Source organism: Pinus tabuliformis, chromosome 4_2, assembly GCF_031772625.1.
Source record: "Pinus tabuliformis cultivar Carrire ecotype Pingquan chromosome 4_2, CPIR1, whole genome shotgun sequence".
In the NCBI taxonomy this organism is placed as follows: domain Eukaryota; kingdom Viridiplantae; phylum Streptophyta; class Pinopsida; order Pinales; family Pinaceae; genus Pinus; species Pinus tabuliformis.
This window is the reverse complement of record NC_142304.1, coordinates 387,118,114-387,134,204: the sequence shown is the minus strand read 5'-3', so window position 1 is coordinate 387,134,204 and position 16,091 is coordinate 387,118,114. Positions and strand designations below refer to the sequence as shown.

General features: G+C 41.1%; 1 pseudogene; it reads left to right on the top strand.

The window, feature by feature from the left end:
- The window catches only part of LOC149169586 (putative cellulose synthase A catalytic subunit 3 [UDP-forming]), a 28,222-nt pseudogene extending 14,517 nt beyond the window's left edge, over positions 1-13,705 (top strand).
- The last annotated feature ends 2,386 nt before the right edge of the window (positions 13,706-16,091 follow it).

Below are 16,091 nucleotides of genomic sequence, written 5' to 3'. Positions count from 1 at the left end.
TCCTACAGTGAGGTTTCTCCCATCGAACCATCTGTCACAACTATCTTGCAAGGAGAAACTTGCTCTCTCTCCACATGGCCCGATGTGCCCGGAATGTTTGTTTGTTTTTCCTTCCAATGTAGAGTCCCTATTTTCTCATGACTAGGTGTCTTAGTTCCTTTAAATATTGAGTCTAAAGTGTCTGAATTGTCTAGCGAGTTGGAGGAAGCTAGAGGTGGGGATGGAGGAGGGAATTGAATTCCCAAATCTCCTTATAGGACACACAGAGTTGACCATGCTTGAACTATATGGAAATATAATTTTGTAATTCTACCCTTGAAAACTCACAAAACCTCTTCCTAGTTCCTCAATTTTCGACCAAGCAAATTCCCAACTCCTGTGCTAATGGCTACGACCAGGCATCTAACATGCAATGGGAGATCTTCTTCAAAGTGCTCAACCTGTTGGCCATGCCATGGAGGAGGAGGTTGATGGCCTCTTCCTCTCCCTCCTCTCTTGGAACATCGTCTTTTGCGAACCATGGATAACATGTGAGAAATGCCATTGTCACTACCTCCAAACTCCTTAGCCTATGTTGCTCTGCAAATGCAAGAGACATTTGCCACCTGTGAAGCACTACGAATATGGGAATGAACGTTCCTCTAAGGTATTAGGCCTAATCTCATGTCACAAGAACAGTTTGAATGCAAGGTCATTGCCCGTCCACCACCTTGTCTTGTGCATTAAATGAGGCTTGCAAGGATGTCAGAGAGGGATCGCCACCAATTCCTAGCCATTAATGCATTAAGGCTCACTGGCATGGGAAGCGTCATCGTCATCAAATGTCAAAGGGACACTTGAATATGGGTAAATCAATCCATCAATCATAATAATATATAATATATAAAATAATTTAAAATTTTTATTAATTAAAAATTAATAATATATAAATTATTAAATCATTTAATAATTAATAACTTAATTGCTTAAAAATCAATAATGTATAAATTATGAAATCATTTAATAATCGAATTGCTCAAGGTTAGGTTTTAGTTAAATATAAGTGATTCTTTTTGTTCTTTTAGGTTGTGTTTTCCTCTCTCTATCCTATTTTACTTTTACATTTTATATTTTGAGGATTGTTTATTTTTATTATATTTATACATTATTAAGTTTTTTATTTTATAAAATATATAAAATATTTGGAATAGAATTTTTTTTGTTTTTGTTTTTCTATTTCTTAATTATTCACATTACAAGTTTTATAGCTGACGTTTTAAGCTAGCAAGTGTGGCTCATCCTCACGACAAAGATGAGCCACACTTACTGGCTCGAAACATCAAGCATACAATTTTTAATGTGAGTAATCCAGAAATACCAGAATACAATTACTGTTATCACAAAACCCTCTACTCTCTCTCTCTCTCTCTCTATATATATATATATATATATATATATATTTTTTTTTTTTCCATAAAAAATAATAATTTATTTATTTTATTTTTTATTAAATTATTTTCAAAAATTATGTCTTGAAAGTTAAAGTATCACGAATGACTGTCACAACTAGGGTTACAGTCTGCAAACCCTGAAGCCTCCACAATACAATCTCACAAAAGGAAAAAGAGATCGATTGTAGCTATCAAGAGTAGGCTGACTAACAGAGAAATGAGTGTGGCAACAAGGGGGGAGAGATCCACTCCTACAAGAATGCAGTGGCAGGAGAAACAAGAAACCACAGAACCACAACCACTGATCAACAAGGAGGTGACGACAAAGGACCTTTGGTTCTGGGCGTCCAATGGCAAGAACGGATGAGGGGCCAATGCCTACCCAGGCCACAAAAAAGCCAAGATTCATCATACCTAATAACAAACTGGAAGCATACAGGGAATACATGAAATACCATGCCCTAATATGCAAGTTTATTGGGATTTGGCCGACAGAAAAGGATATGGTCAAACGGATCCATTATAAATGGTAGCCAAAAGACCATATAGAGTTGAAGTTGGGAGCTAAAGGCTTCTTCACAATAATCTTCTCCAATTTGGAAGACAAGGAATGAGTCTTTGAAGAAGGCCCCTACTTTTTCAACAACACAGGACTCTTTATGAGGCACTGGGAGGAATGCTACAACCTAGATCAGGAAAAACTCCTAGCGGCACCTGTTTGGGTTCGATTATTTGCTCTGTTAGTCGACTTTTTGGACCCAGAGATCCTGAAAGGAATTGGAAACTCCATTGGGAACTTTGTCAAGGTTGCAGACTCCACCAGAAAGGGAAGATACACTTCTTACGCCCAGATTTGTGTTTATATGAACATAACAGAGCCACTACCAGAATTCATAGAGCTGGAATACCATGATGAGGTATGACAACAACCTCTAGACTACGAGCACATACCTTTTAGATGTTGCAGGTGCCATGAGTATGGACATATATTTCGTGCATTCCCTTTGAACAAGCAAGAACTGCCAGAATCCCCTAACACCAACGAGGAAAATAGAGCAAAATAAGATGCAGAGGGATTCTAGGAAGTCCAGAGAATAAAAAGGACTCAGAAAAATTCACAGAACCTTAATTAGGGACCAAGTGGAAAGGGCCTCCGTAATCACAATCGCTTTGAGATCATATAGGAGGACAAAGAAAGTGTTGATTAACACTTGCATCGAAGATGGGACCAGAAACCCAGCCAAACCCCCAAAGTGGAGGGAGAAACACCAAATGAAAAGCGGAAGCGGAAGCGCAGGAAAACGAAGTATCCCTACAAATAGTGGACTAAGCCAATATGGAGAACGACAGTCAAAGGGAAGACCTTAGCACGAAAGAACAAGTGATGAAACACCTGTTGAGCGAATGGTGGCACCTTGATGAGAGATTTATCCTAGAAGATCAGAAACAACTATATGAGGATAATTTTCAGCAATTTCAGGCCAAAAAGGGCATGATAGGGGCAGATCAACTGGAGCACTTGGGATCCAAAGCAAGCCAAGTGATGGATCAAGGACCTCAGGGGAAAGGAGGAAAGAAACAAGGTAGAAAGAACTTGAGTGAGTCCATTCAAATGGTAGGGGAAATGTTGGTAAATTTGGGAAGGGTGGTGTCACTGTCAGTGGTTTTCCACCAACTCAATAAACCTTTGAAATGATAATTACATCCTGGAATGTTTGAGGCCTCAAAAATAGAGGCAAACATTGGTGCCTAAAGGAGAGACTGAGAAAAGACAAGCCGAGTATTATGATACTTCAAGAGACAAAGATTGTGGAAGTCAAGCTCAAAGAAATCCTAAAGAGTTATAACCCCTATTATGAGGTAATTTCCCAAGATGCTAGAGGCAGTGCTAGTGGCCTAGCTATCCTTTGGAACCCAATGGAGGTAACATTTTAGGATTGGGTTAGTTTACCGAGGATACTATCAGGAAAGTTTCGACATGTGGGATCCAGAGATTGGGTCCTCCTGACGGGGGTTTATGGGCCTCACATTCTAGGAGAAAAAGGGGTCTTCTTATAGAACCTCTCCTGACTGAGGGAGGTATGCCCTGAAGACCTATGGATAGTTAGCGGGGATTTTAATATGATAACATCGTTGGAAGAAAAGAGAGGAGGTATTCATCGTACTAAGCCAGAGATGGAATCATTCGGGGATCTCATAGCAGATCTGTAGCTTGTGGACCTACAGGTGAACAATAGAATTTACACCTGAAACAATCGTCGAGGAGAAACCCACCAGATTGCCTCATGGTTGGACAGGTTTATGGCCTTAGATCACGTCATTTGCAAAGACATTTTCTTTGAAGCCTCGATCCTTCCATGCATGGGCTCAAGCCACTGAGCCATCCGATTGGAAATAGATTTGAAAATTGGACCAAAGAATCACCCATTTAGATTCGAAGCCTTCTGGTTACGAGACCCCAACCTAATGAGGAAAATAGAGGAATCGTGGAGCACTAGTGAAGAGAAGGGCAGAAACACCATGCATACCTTCCAACTGATGTTAAAGGAGATCAAACAAAATATCAATAAATGGAATCAAGAAGAGTTAGGCCATATCATGAAAGACCATCACCAATTGAACAATAAAATCCAGGATTTACAACAATAGATCATCCAACATGGGTGAATAAATAGCCTCGCGATGGAAGAAGGAAAGTTAATTAATCAGTTGGAGGAGAGAAGAAAGTAGGAGGAGAAGTAGAAGTCCCGGGTCAACTAGCTGAGGGAAGGCAAAAAAAATACCTGCTTCTTCCATAAAGCAATGGTTCAACACTGGAAACAGAATTGAATCTATTCCCTGAAGAACGAAGATGCAAAAAAGGTAATCCAACATGAGGAGAGAGAGGATCTATTGGTTCAGCACTTCAAATCCATCCTAACGGAGTTGCCTCAAGATCGCTCAGAGGCTACTCAGTGGACTATGAGAAACATTCCACAACTTATCTTGAGAGAAAAAAATCTAGGCCTCATGTGTGCAGTGACGCAGGAAGAGGTCGAGCAGGTGGTGAAGGGAATGGTGAAGAACAAGGCACCTAGACCAGACGACTTTACAACAAACTTCTATTAGGATGGTTGGAATTTTATAGGGTCAGATATACTAGATGTGGTGGAAGAATAGTGCCATAACCAAAAGGTACGTCCTAGCTTGAATGTGAATTTCATTGCTTTAATTCCGAAATCCGCTAAATCTGAAGACCCCCAAGGCTATAGACCTATCTCCCTCTACAATTTCATATACAAAATCATAACCACAGTGATTGTTAAACGCCTGAAGCCTATGCTTCCTCATCTCATCTCCCTCGAGCAAATGGGTTTTGTTGAAGGTAGACAAATCCTTGATGGATTTGTCACTTCCCAAGAAATAGTGCATTCTCTCAAATCCCAAAAACTCCCAGGCATGATGATCAAGCTAGACCTTTCCAAGGCTTATGATCGCCTAATCTGGGAGTACCTCAACAATGTCCTCAAGGCTTTCGGGTTTGATTAGAGATGGATTAATACGGTCCTGGCCTTGGTGTCATCCCCTATGTTCTCCATTATGCTCAATGGTTCCCCCTCTCAAACTTTTAATCCCTCCCGTGGCCTGTGCCAAGGCGATCCTCTCTCCCTGTTTCTCTTCATTATTGCAACTGAAGGTTTGGGCCGATACCTTAATACGAAAGCTAGAAATTCCTAGATTAAAGGCATGAGCCTACGAGGAAATGCCTCCCCATCACACATCAATGGTTTGTAGATGATATCATGCTCTTTTGTCATGTGTCGCTTCACGAAGCTCGCCGCATCAAAGAGGTACTCCTCATCTTCATGGAGGCATAAGGGACAATGATCAATAATGACAAATCATGCATTTTATTTTTCAATACTCCTGGAAACATACAGTCTTATCTAGCTCAGGTCCTGGGGTTCAGTATTGGAACTTTACCTTCCAAGTATTTGGGAATGCCCCTGACGGTTAGCTCCCTAAAGACCTCCCAATGGCAACCAAAAAAAATTACAAGAAGACTCAGTAGCTGGGATTTTTGATGGTTAAATTTTGCAGGCTGGACAACCCTTCTTAAAGGAGTTCTGCAATCTATCCCATTCTATCAGCTCTTAGGGATGGTAGCGCCAAAACCTCATGCGGAAATATGGTGGAAATGTTTAAGAAGTTTTTATGGGGAGGATCTAGGCAAATTAGAAAATGGGCGCTAGTATCCTAGCCAAACTTAACAAAGAAAAATATGGATGGAGGCCTGGGCCTACGAGACCCTTATATCCTAAATCAAGTAATGGGGGCTAAACTTTGGTGGCATTGGATGGGAGGTGGGACTGATCTCTAGAAATAAATATGGACGCGAAAATATAATATGCCTATCAGAATGGAAGATATCTTAAGATACTGAGACCCCCCCAAAGGATTGATGATTTGGAATTTGGTGGCCCAAAACAAAGACCTTATTCAACAACACTTCTTTTGGGAAATCAGGGATGGGAAAACGGCTCTGTTTTGGCAAGAGTCATGGAAAAAATGGGATAAAATTGTAAGCAGACAATACCTAAGAGACCTCTTTCTATACACAACTGGGAGGAATTTTATACGGTGGAACAATTCTGGAAAGTAGACCAAGCGCAGGAAGGTTGGCAGAGATGGAAGGAGAAGTCAAACTGGCCACAAGCCCTGGAATCAAATCAATGGGATCAGTTAGATAAGTAGTTATATTCAAGGAAAATAACTATCCTAAATGGACCAGATATCCTCAGATGGGGGTATACTACCAAAGGGACGTTCACTATCAAAGAAGCATATAATCTAAGGGAATGCCAAGAGTTGGAAGGCCAGAACCAGATTTGGAAGAAGACACGGGGAGGGAGATGGTGGCCAAAGGTGACCTACTTCCTTTGGATGGTGTGTAGAGGCTGCATTCTTACCTAGGACCAGCTCGAAAGAAGGGGCTTCTATGGGCCGTCGCTATGCAAACTATGCAATGCGCATAGCAAGGACCCCGAACATATACTTAGCACATGCCCATATGTTGAACACAAATGGAGATAGATGGAGGAACTCTTTGGAAGAATGGATCGGGACAGACAAAGCATTCGAGACACCATCCTCCTATGGAGAATATACATTTTCTCCATCCCAGTCATAAACAGGGCTTTGGGACTTGCACTGGGACTAATACTTTGGGCCATTTGGAAAGAGAAAATACATTGAATCTTCAAGGACCAATTTCTTCCTCAAGAGGTGGTATGGGAAGGGATCATACATAATATCAGAGAAACAATTCTGGCAGAGAAGTGGTATCTGGAGGACTGACAGGTTCCACCCCACGAGGCTAGAATAATGTAGAGATTGAACATAACTCAGGCAATGATAGCGCAATCTTCCTGGAAAGTAGCCTTGCGAAGAATGGATTCCGTTAACTATTACACAGATCCACCAGAGGGATTTATGAAGTTAAGTTTCGATGGGGCTTTAAAAGGAAATCTGGGCCCAACAGGCCTTGGAGGACTATTTCGAGACCATAGAGGCAACACCACTCTTATATATGTGGATCACTGTGGATTTGCTAGTAACAATGAAGCAAAATTTGCAGCTGTAAGGCAGGGCCTTCAAGTAGCAACCCAAATAGGATACAAGAATATTGTAGTGGAAGGTGATTCGAGGCTAGTAATCAACACGGTGAAAAATTAAATCAAGGAACTAAATGGGAAAAGCTCAACCACAGCTGGAGAACAACAAGGCTAATCCAAGAGATAGGAAACCTCATCAACAACTTCACCTATATAATGACTAATCATGTCAGGAGGGATGGTAATAAAGCGACGAACTTTTTGGAAAATTGGGGTTGCAGTTATCAAAATGCACCTCTTGAGCAAGTATGGTCGAAGCAACCAGAAGATGATCGGTTTCGACCCTTGAAGGAGATCCTGGAGAATGACCAGAGAAAGAGTGCTCAAGGCATACAAACCCCCGATTAGGGTGTGAGCTAGTGGACAGAGCCATTAAGGCTGTCATAATGAAAAGGATAGGAAGTGATAGTGCCACTGCTTCCCACACACTTGAAGTGCAAGGCGTGGTGGCTGTCAGCAAGCTTAAGGCAAGCAGGAGAAGGGAAGGTGGCATTTGCATGCAGTTGAGTTTACTGACCACAAAGAGGGAAAATAGTTTGGACGGGGTAAGCACATAGGTGACGATGATGGAAGTGGAGCAGTGGCGTCGGGAAGGCGAGGAGATACAACGCCTCCAAACACAGATCTTCAAGCATGTTAACTGGCTCTACCTACAATCCATTATGTTTCCCTGCGTCTGGTCTAGTTTCTAGGGATTGCATGGGGGCATGGGGTTCGTGTGGGTGAGAAACTAGGGCAGTGGAATTAGACTAGAGGAGGTCTACGGGAATAATTTTCCGTCCATGGGGTTTGCATGGGTGTCTCTCAAGTTCAACATTCTGTTATCCCGCATGGGGATTATAGGATTGGGACGGGAAGTAGTCTGCTCGAACGAACTCTTGTTTATTGTATGCCTGGAAAACCTGGGGTTCAAGGGTAGGGAAGTAGTAATTATCTTTGCATTAGGACCACTCTAGTTCATGAAATGCTTTGATGCTAAGCCCCTAAGGAGTGATAGTCGGGGGGAGATTTTCGTGGGATGGGGTCTTCTGAAATTGGGGAATTGGCATGCTGGGAACGTTGGCCAAGCCAACTTCGACCAGCCACAGGGAAGGGGGGTGGTTAGTAAGCTATGGGCAGGGTGCCTCATGGGGGTTGGGGTTCAGATGTCGGGTCGCTGGGAGGACCACAGTCATGGTAAGCGGAGGCTAAGCCATGGGGAATGGGGGCAGAGGTAGTCAATGAGGGACAAAGGAGATGAGGGTCGTGGTTCCTACAGGCTTGACCTCTGAGCTACAAGCTTGGTAGGTAGCCATGCACCTCACTTCCAAGACCATGGTCACAACGTGCGTAAGGCGGGGGTCATGCATGGGTGCCTTGGGAGTCTCAGGTGGAGGTTCCTTACGCTCGGGGGTTATGTGCATAAATCGTGGGTGGTTTTAGAGCCTAGATTTGTCTCAGGCTGAAAAGACAAGGTTCTAGGTCCACATCAAACCACGCTTAGCCTCGTAGCTAGCCCTACGAGGATAGGGGAGGGCTCTCTCCGGGTCAATATCGGCAAAAGACAAGCGATATGGCTCGAGATGACTGAAACAAAAGCTAATTTTAGGCTAGGTATTAAGTACAAGGGTTTGTTTTGAGTATTTTGGGGTTTTGTGTTGGAAACAGGGAAAGGCATATTGGGCTTGGGGATGAGGCATAGTTTCTGCAGAGCTCTGATTGGGGCAAGGAAGGCAATCGTTTTGATGCTTTAAAGTGAGTGATATGGATAGATCAGACTAGTGAGGAGCTAAGGAGAGCAAGAAAGTCTCAAGAATTCTCCTTAAACAGATGAAAACATGGAAATTTAAACAAATTCAAAGGCAGAGCATAACAGTTAATGGATTCCACCTTAATCACTCATTTGTTCAAATTCAGAAGAAAAGAGAGGAAAATGATACACATAACACTAATGAACTTACAATTACTTAGATAAGCACACCATCAAAACATAAATCCACATGGATCCCAAACAATGTTGCAAAACCCTGGTCTTTCCTTAGCCAAAAATGCAGAGATAGAATGTACAATGATATGCCAAAGCAATCCCAAGTGTCCAACCCTAAAAATGACTTAGGAATTACATGATATAGACTAGCCCAACCCATTCCCTTGCCTCTAGGGGTCAAGCTCATCATTCTAGGAGTTGTTTCAACCAATTCTAAACAAAGTACTAAAATCTAGGCAATCAAAACAACTTGCCTCTATACGGTAGGAAACTGATTCATTCATTAAATTTTCACTTTTTAGTGAATGAATCCTCCAGAACAAGTAAATAAAAATTACATCATGTTCATCCAATTACATCAAGATAGATAAAAAATTACATCACAAAGCAAAACTAGTCAAACTGGCCGAATTTTTGAGCTGGAAGGTGAAAAACTGAGCAAAAATCCTCTGTGCACCGCACCAATTTCTCTGTGCGTCGTGCCACTTTGAGGCTGAGTTTGAGGTACTTCCTGAAGTCCAAATTGAGCCCAAGTGTACTTGTTGGAAATCCCTGCCTGTCTACTTTCCAACCCAAGTGGAATTTCTGAATTTGGTGCCCATTTTCCCCTCCAAAAATTCAATCTCCCAAGACTGCTTCCTGTGTGTCAAAATAGGGGCAGAGAGGTCATTTTTTGAGGGTTTTTGACCTCCTCAGGACTCAAAACTTGCCCAAACTTCTTGGCCATGCACCAGCAGTCATGATTTTTCATGAAAAATCCAAAATATAATTTTTTTTCCATTTGAAGCTCCCTATCAAAAGCGCGTGCCACGTGGCGTGGCGCACAGGGAGAAAAACCCTGTTTTTTGTGCAAAAAATTTCCAAAATGTCAAAAATGCCCCAAATTTCTTGAAATTTGGGCTCGATCTTCTTCATTAAGTGTTATGTTGGGCTAAAGAGGCTTTGGCCAATATCTGAAGATGATCAAGCTCCCTTTGCCTCTTTTGCTTCCTTATTGCCTTCCTCAATTTTGCCTTCAAATTCTTGATTCGTGCCCAGCAGACCTTGTTTCGTGCCATGTAGTGGAAAGCCATGTGTCTCAACAATGCATGGTCTTTGTTGGCCTTGTCCAACAGCCTCTCTAAGTGCATGTTAACTCTCTCAAGATTAGCCTCCCGATCCTCATTAATCTCTTGCTCCAATGACGTGAGCTCAATTCTTCTCCTTTGTGCAGCTTGGCGATGCTCGGGAATGTTTTGCAGCTCCATGATTGCTTGCTGATCTTCAAGCTGTTTGTTCCTCTACTCCAAGTATTTCATGGTCCACTTAGCTCTCTCCAAGTCAAGGGATAAGGCTTGGATCTCTGTTTGCTGCTCCTGGATGATCTCTCTAAGCTGTGCACTTTGCGGACCCGTATCTATATCATCATCATGAAGGAGAATGAAGTCGGTCTCTCATTCACCTGATGGCCCCTCATCCTGCATTGGCCTCTTTCCTTTGTCCTGTACCTATGGTGCTGATGTCGGAAACGAGGCCCCTTCCACCCCGGGTGGAGATAACACTCGCTTTGCTGCTGCAAACAAATGTCTGGTGCCTCTCTGATATGTGATGAATACCGGCACACTAGCGGTCTCATGGCGCTCATACTGATGAGAAGGTCCACCTTCATGCTTAACCTCTGATAATCCCTGTGAAGCTCTAAAGAAGTCATGAGAGATGAAATCATCCCAAGTGATACCCTGTAATCCAAGCTGATGAACCACCAAAATCTTAATAAGAGCAAAATGATAAACATTGTTAAGTTGCTGCTGAGGTGTTTTGTGCTGCACAAGGGTTATCATCCTCTCTATGTTCTGGCAAATGAAATACGGGATGTTCACCATCTGCACCTTGGTGAAATGCATGAGCAACCTGATTTGATAAGCATATAGACGAAAGAACTGTCCCTCACAGCTAAAATATTTCATGATCAATTTCATTAGTGGAGCATATTCATCTTTCAGATATCGGAATGGAAACACTCTCTTGAGCTACCTCAAGAAACCGGTTTTAATGTATGGCTCATAATGCTGCCGGTCAATCTTCTGCTTCTTGTTCCATGGTTCTCCAATGTTCGGCATGCCGGTTGCTAATGAGACAGATTCTGGTGTAAGTGTGAAGGTGACACCGGCTAAGGTAGCTTGATCTCCATGTAAGTGCAGCACGAATAGACGAGCCAGTTCATGATGAAATTGAACACTAGCCACCTTTTGACAAAACTCATAGCATGACTGATGCTGAAAACACAACATAGCAAGAGGGCAGGCCTACAATTCTGTAAGGGTGGTTGGTTCTTCTCTAACATGTCTGCCACCTTTATGAGGCCTCCGGGGTGCCTATTCTTCCAAGGGTGAGTCACTTTGGGTTTCCACTTCATAGTCCGATGAATGCTCAGATGCCATTACTGTTGTTTTTCAACTGCCTTAGAGAAAAAGATACTGCTGTATGAAAACTATTTTGACTGCTCTTTAGAGTGCAAAGTCTGCCAGCAAAGTCTGCCACCAAAGGAAAAAACAAATGAAACAGGGACTGTTAGGAAGGGGAAATAATAGTGAGGAATGGGAATTATTGGGAGAAATTTGATAGGGAAATATGGGAGAGGGTTTGAGGGATTTATGTATGGGAATAGGGTTTAGGGTTTGGAATTGTTGTATAGGGTTTGAGGTGTGAGGTTGGAGGATTTGGGACAGAGCATGTAGGAGAAGGGAATAATGAACTTAGGTGATAGGGAATTAGGGATTGGTGAAGACAAGGGAACAATGGGAAGGAGAAATGATTTTGGTGGCAAAACAGTGAGTTCTGAAACCCTGACAACAAGTTTGCTTATGTTTATAGAAGGAGGGTTTGATATATGTGTTCACCCATTGTCATCCATAAACCACCATCACTAATCACAACATTGGATGAAATATCAAAATAGCAACACTACCTGGCAAATCCACGCAAGTTATGAGCAAATTGGTGAAATTTGAAACAATTTCGGGCTTTCAGGTGTATGCGCCGCGCCACATACCCAGTGTGCCGCGCCGTTTCAGTGCGTCGCGCCTGTGTAAATTTACACTGGGCAATTTCTCCCAGTGCGCCGCGCTCCTCCAGTGCGTCGCGCCACCTGTTGTATGCGCCGCGCCGGCCAAGCTTCCTCCGATTTCACCCAAGTTACTCACTTGCTCACCCAATTTACTTTGAAATGCTTCCCTTTGACCTTGGCATGTAAAATGACATTGATCCTCATGGAATTATCTTTATAAAGACATGGAGACATGGATTTGATTTTTGATTCTCCAAAACCCATTTTTATAATGTTTTGAAATTGGCACTTTTTCACAATTAATACAACTCTGTCTTTTTGTTTCCTCCTTGATTTTTTGGTTGAAATGATGAAATTCTTGGCAATTTTTTGCAGGAATAGATGACATGGAATTTGGCAAAGGAGACCAGGGCTGCGCCTGAAGAATTCAAGAACTGAATTTTTTTGAAAATTATTACAAAAAATGAAATGTCCACTTGTCTTCAAAACAGAGTTTTGAAGAAAGTCATAATCCATCCATATGACGATGAAAAATTTGAAATGAAAACTTATTAAGAACCTCCCTCTAGCCTGCTGGCTTTATTGGACATTGTGAAGACACAACTTGTGAAACCCTAGACCTATGATTGACATGACTCTTTGTCCATTAAAATATCAAACATTGACTGTCATGGACTTTAATAAACATTGACGAAAAGATCTAGGCCAACAGGTACAAGACACGAGGGAAATGAATGAAAAAGTCCTTTCGTCAGATTTATGGCATGCTCCTAGTGGAATGCAACTGAGTGAATCAAGTGAGACACCTAAAAATGAAATGCAAAAAGAGTTCTGATCTCTGATGGAGGGATGACCAGACCGACTCTAACAGGTGGAAGATTTGTTGCATTGGCATAACCTTGGGATGACGCCAACACAAAAATTAACCTTTTGGAAATTATGGTTTCTTGTTCTCGTAATAGGTCAGTTGAGAGGTAACTTTCCTTGGCCGAGAAAAGCACAGAGGTTTGTCTTGGGACAACGTCTGAAGTTGGAGGGAAGGTATAGGAGTATTAAGGATATGGGTCGAGCAGCGAATGCTAAGAGCTGAGGGAAGAGAGCACGGGGGAGAGAGGCCGAGGCTGAGCCGCGTACGGCCGGAAAATGTCGTGGCAGAAAACCCATGGCCAACATGATCCAGGAAGCGACGACTGCTTATGTAGATGGCACTAGAGGGGAAATAAAACGACTCATAATAGAATGGGAGGAAGATATAAATCACCAAGCGAGTGTGGAGGTAGCGGACACGGAGGATTGGAAGATCTTGATTTCAGACCCAGGACACACCAGAGGCCGAGAGGCACAATGCAAACAATTTGTATACTTGTATTGGCTCATGAAATGCCTTTTGGGCAAGGCCATGGAGAAAATCTTGATGACTGTTGTCCAAGACTTTCCAAATTATAAACAAGACTTTCGAAAATTACAATTTCAATTGCAGAAACAGTATGGTTTCTTGGATCGCATAGAGAAACATTTCCCATACCCATTCGTGACAACTAAGCTACCAAGCTCCAGCGCAAAAGATCCGGCCCCCGTTGCTTCGGAATCCGCCGAGCAGGAGGAATAGAATGCTGACTCTTAGTCTTTTTCTAATTAGTTTTCATGCATATAACTTTTAATTTACAATTTTCATTCATATATATGTATAAACAACTAGAATATGGTTGTGGACATGAAAATCAAGTTTATATAGCTTGGATAGATAGACTAAGTATTTTTTTCTACTGGATGGCTTATAATGCGGTTAGGTGGTCAACAAACTTGGTTTCCCGATGGGCAAGTTGAGACCACCTAACTAGGATCTATATGGTTGTAACTTGCTTACTTATTTTATAATGAAAAATAAGGATCTACCAAGCTTAACAAACAAAAAAACTATTTTTAAAAATTAATAGAAAGAGTATTAATAAAAATTATATAGTTAGTTAAAAGACCTTATTTATTTATTATTATTTATTTATTTAAATTAATTAATTATTTTATTTTATTTTTATTTTTTCAGATGAAAAAAACATTTGTTTATATAATGTACCAGTACATTTGTCTGAAAAAGAACTCCAAATTGACCTACATAGTCTTCGCTAGTAATAATAGGTAAAATCCTAATCCAAAGAAGTATATATGGACAAAATAACAAAAGAGTTTTTCAGAAGTGTGATACTCACATATACAACCCATGAGAAATCATATCACTAAAAATAGTGCCACAAAATTTAGTAGAAAATCTTAGAGAAAAAAAAAAGATGGAGACAGAAAATTAGGGAAGTATGATCGAGCCACCATCCTGAAAGATGTTATTCTCGATATGAAAAAGTGCATACAACCATATTCTTCCATAAGGCCCTTCTTAGATAGATGATTAGCGACCGAATTTGACTCCTTGGAGATGTGTTGAAAATAAATTTGTGGAAAGGAAAGCTTCAAGTGTTGGATCTATGATATCCAACCACTAAGGTCTTTGGAGGGGGAATTGGTATTGTTCGAAATGCCATCAATAAGGGTCTTTAAGTTGCCATAAACATGTATAGAATCTAACAAAATTCTTTTGGAAAACCATAGAAGTCCCCATAGTGCTAAGATCTATGTCCGTATGTTAGTGACAACACCTCGATTCCATGAAATCTTGTATTGTATACATGGATTAATCTGAAGCCAAATACCACACCTGTATATGCCTCTCTTAGTATCACCATCAAAATAACTTGTAGGGAATTGTATGTTGGGAGGGATGTACTTGTGTGAGAGATATTTGTCTTTATGAATGTGAATATTTAGATTATCCATCCACAATCCAATGCTGTGAGAAATTCTATATATGTCAATATGCAGTCCATCAAATATGCGTCCATTTATGGCGTGCCAGATTTCCCAGAAAGTAAATAGTGGAGTGGCTTGAAATTTACCCCCACGATCGAGCCATCAGCATAGACATTATTTAATTGAATGAAAAATTTTGAAAGGGATGTTAAGATGTAGTAGAATGTTGGTCCAGATTTGTATTTCCATGGGACACTCAATAAAATATGCACATTTGTTTCAATTGATTCCCTACAAAGTGGGCATCTTCGCGATCCATGTATGTCGTGCTTCCGAAGATTTTGCCAGGTAATAGTTTTGTTTTTCCATATTAACCATGTATACATGATTATCTTAATAGGTACATTCATCTTCCAAATTTTTTTGAACCAACAAGGATGAGAAAGAGAAAAATGTGTGTACATAAGGTAACTGTAAGTGTCTGCAACCTCCACCAAGTTGGAGCGCAACTTCCATGCCCATGTGTAAACTCCCCATGGTATCCTCTAAGAGGGGATTATCGCCATCAACATCCTGTATATTGTTTATGCCAATAATGATATGATTACCTTTAACAAAATCCCAAGTTATCTAGAGAAAATTGTATTTTACCTTTTTGAAATTGGTCCAAATGTAAGATTCGAATTTGATCCCAATGTATCTACCTCTGATCCAGTTGAGGGAATCCTTATTGTGAATATACATTGATATAATAATATCCTGCCAAATACCATCTCATAAGAGAGCATGCCATAGAGATTTGATAATGAGTGCCCATCCAAAAATATTTATATCCAAAATTCCCCAACCACCAAATTCTTTTGGAATGGTGATCTTCTCCCATTTGATAAGATGGAATTTGTTTTTCATGTCCGCGCCTGCTCAGATGAAGTGTGCCATAATGATTTTGATCTTTGAAATTATGGTCAAGCACAAAATATATAGATGTTCCCAATACACCGAGACCTACTAGAGCACTTCCTGAGCCAATATGTATCTACCACCAAGGGTGATCCATTGATGGCACCAACCATTGAGTTTATGGCGCATTTTAATCAAAATCTGTAGCCAGTATGAATTCCTATAGTTATTTGGTTTGAGGCAAAAGTAAAGATAAGTAAATCCATCCCACAAGGGTAGGGAACGAAAATTAAAGA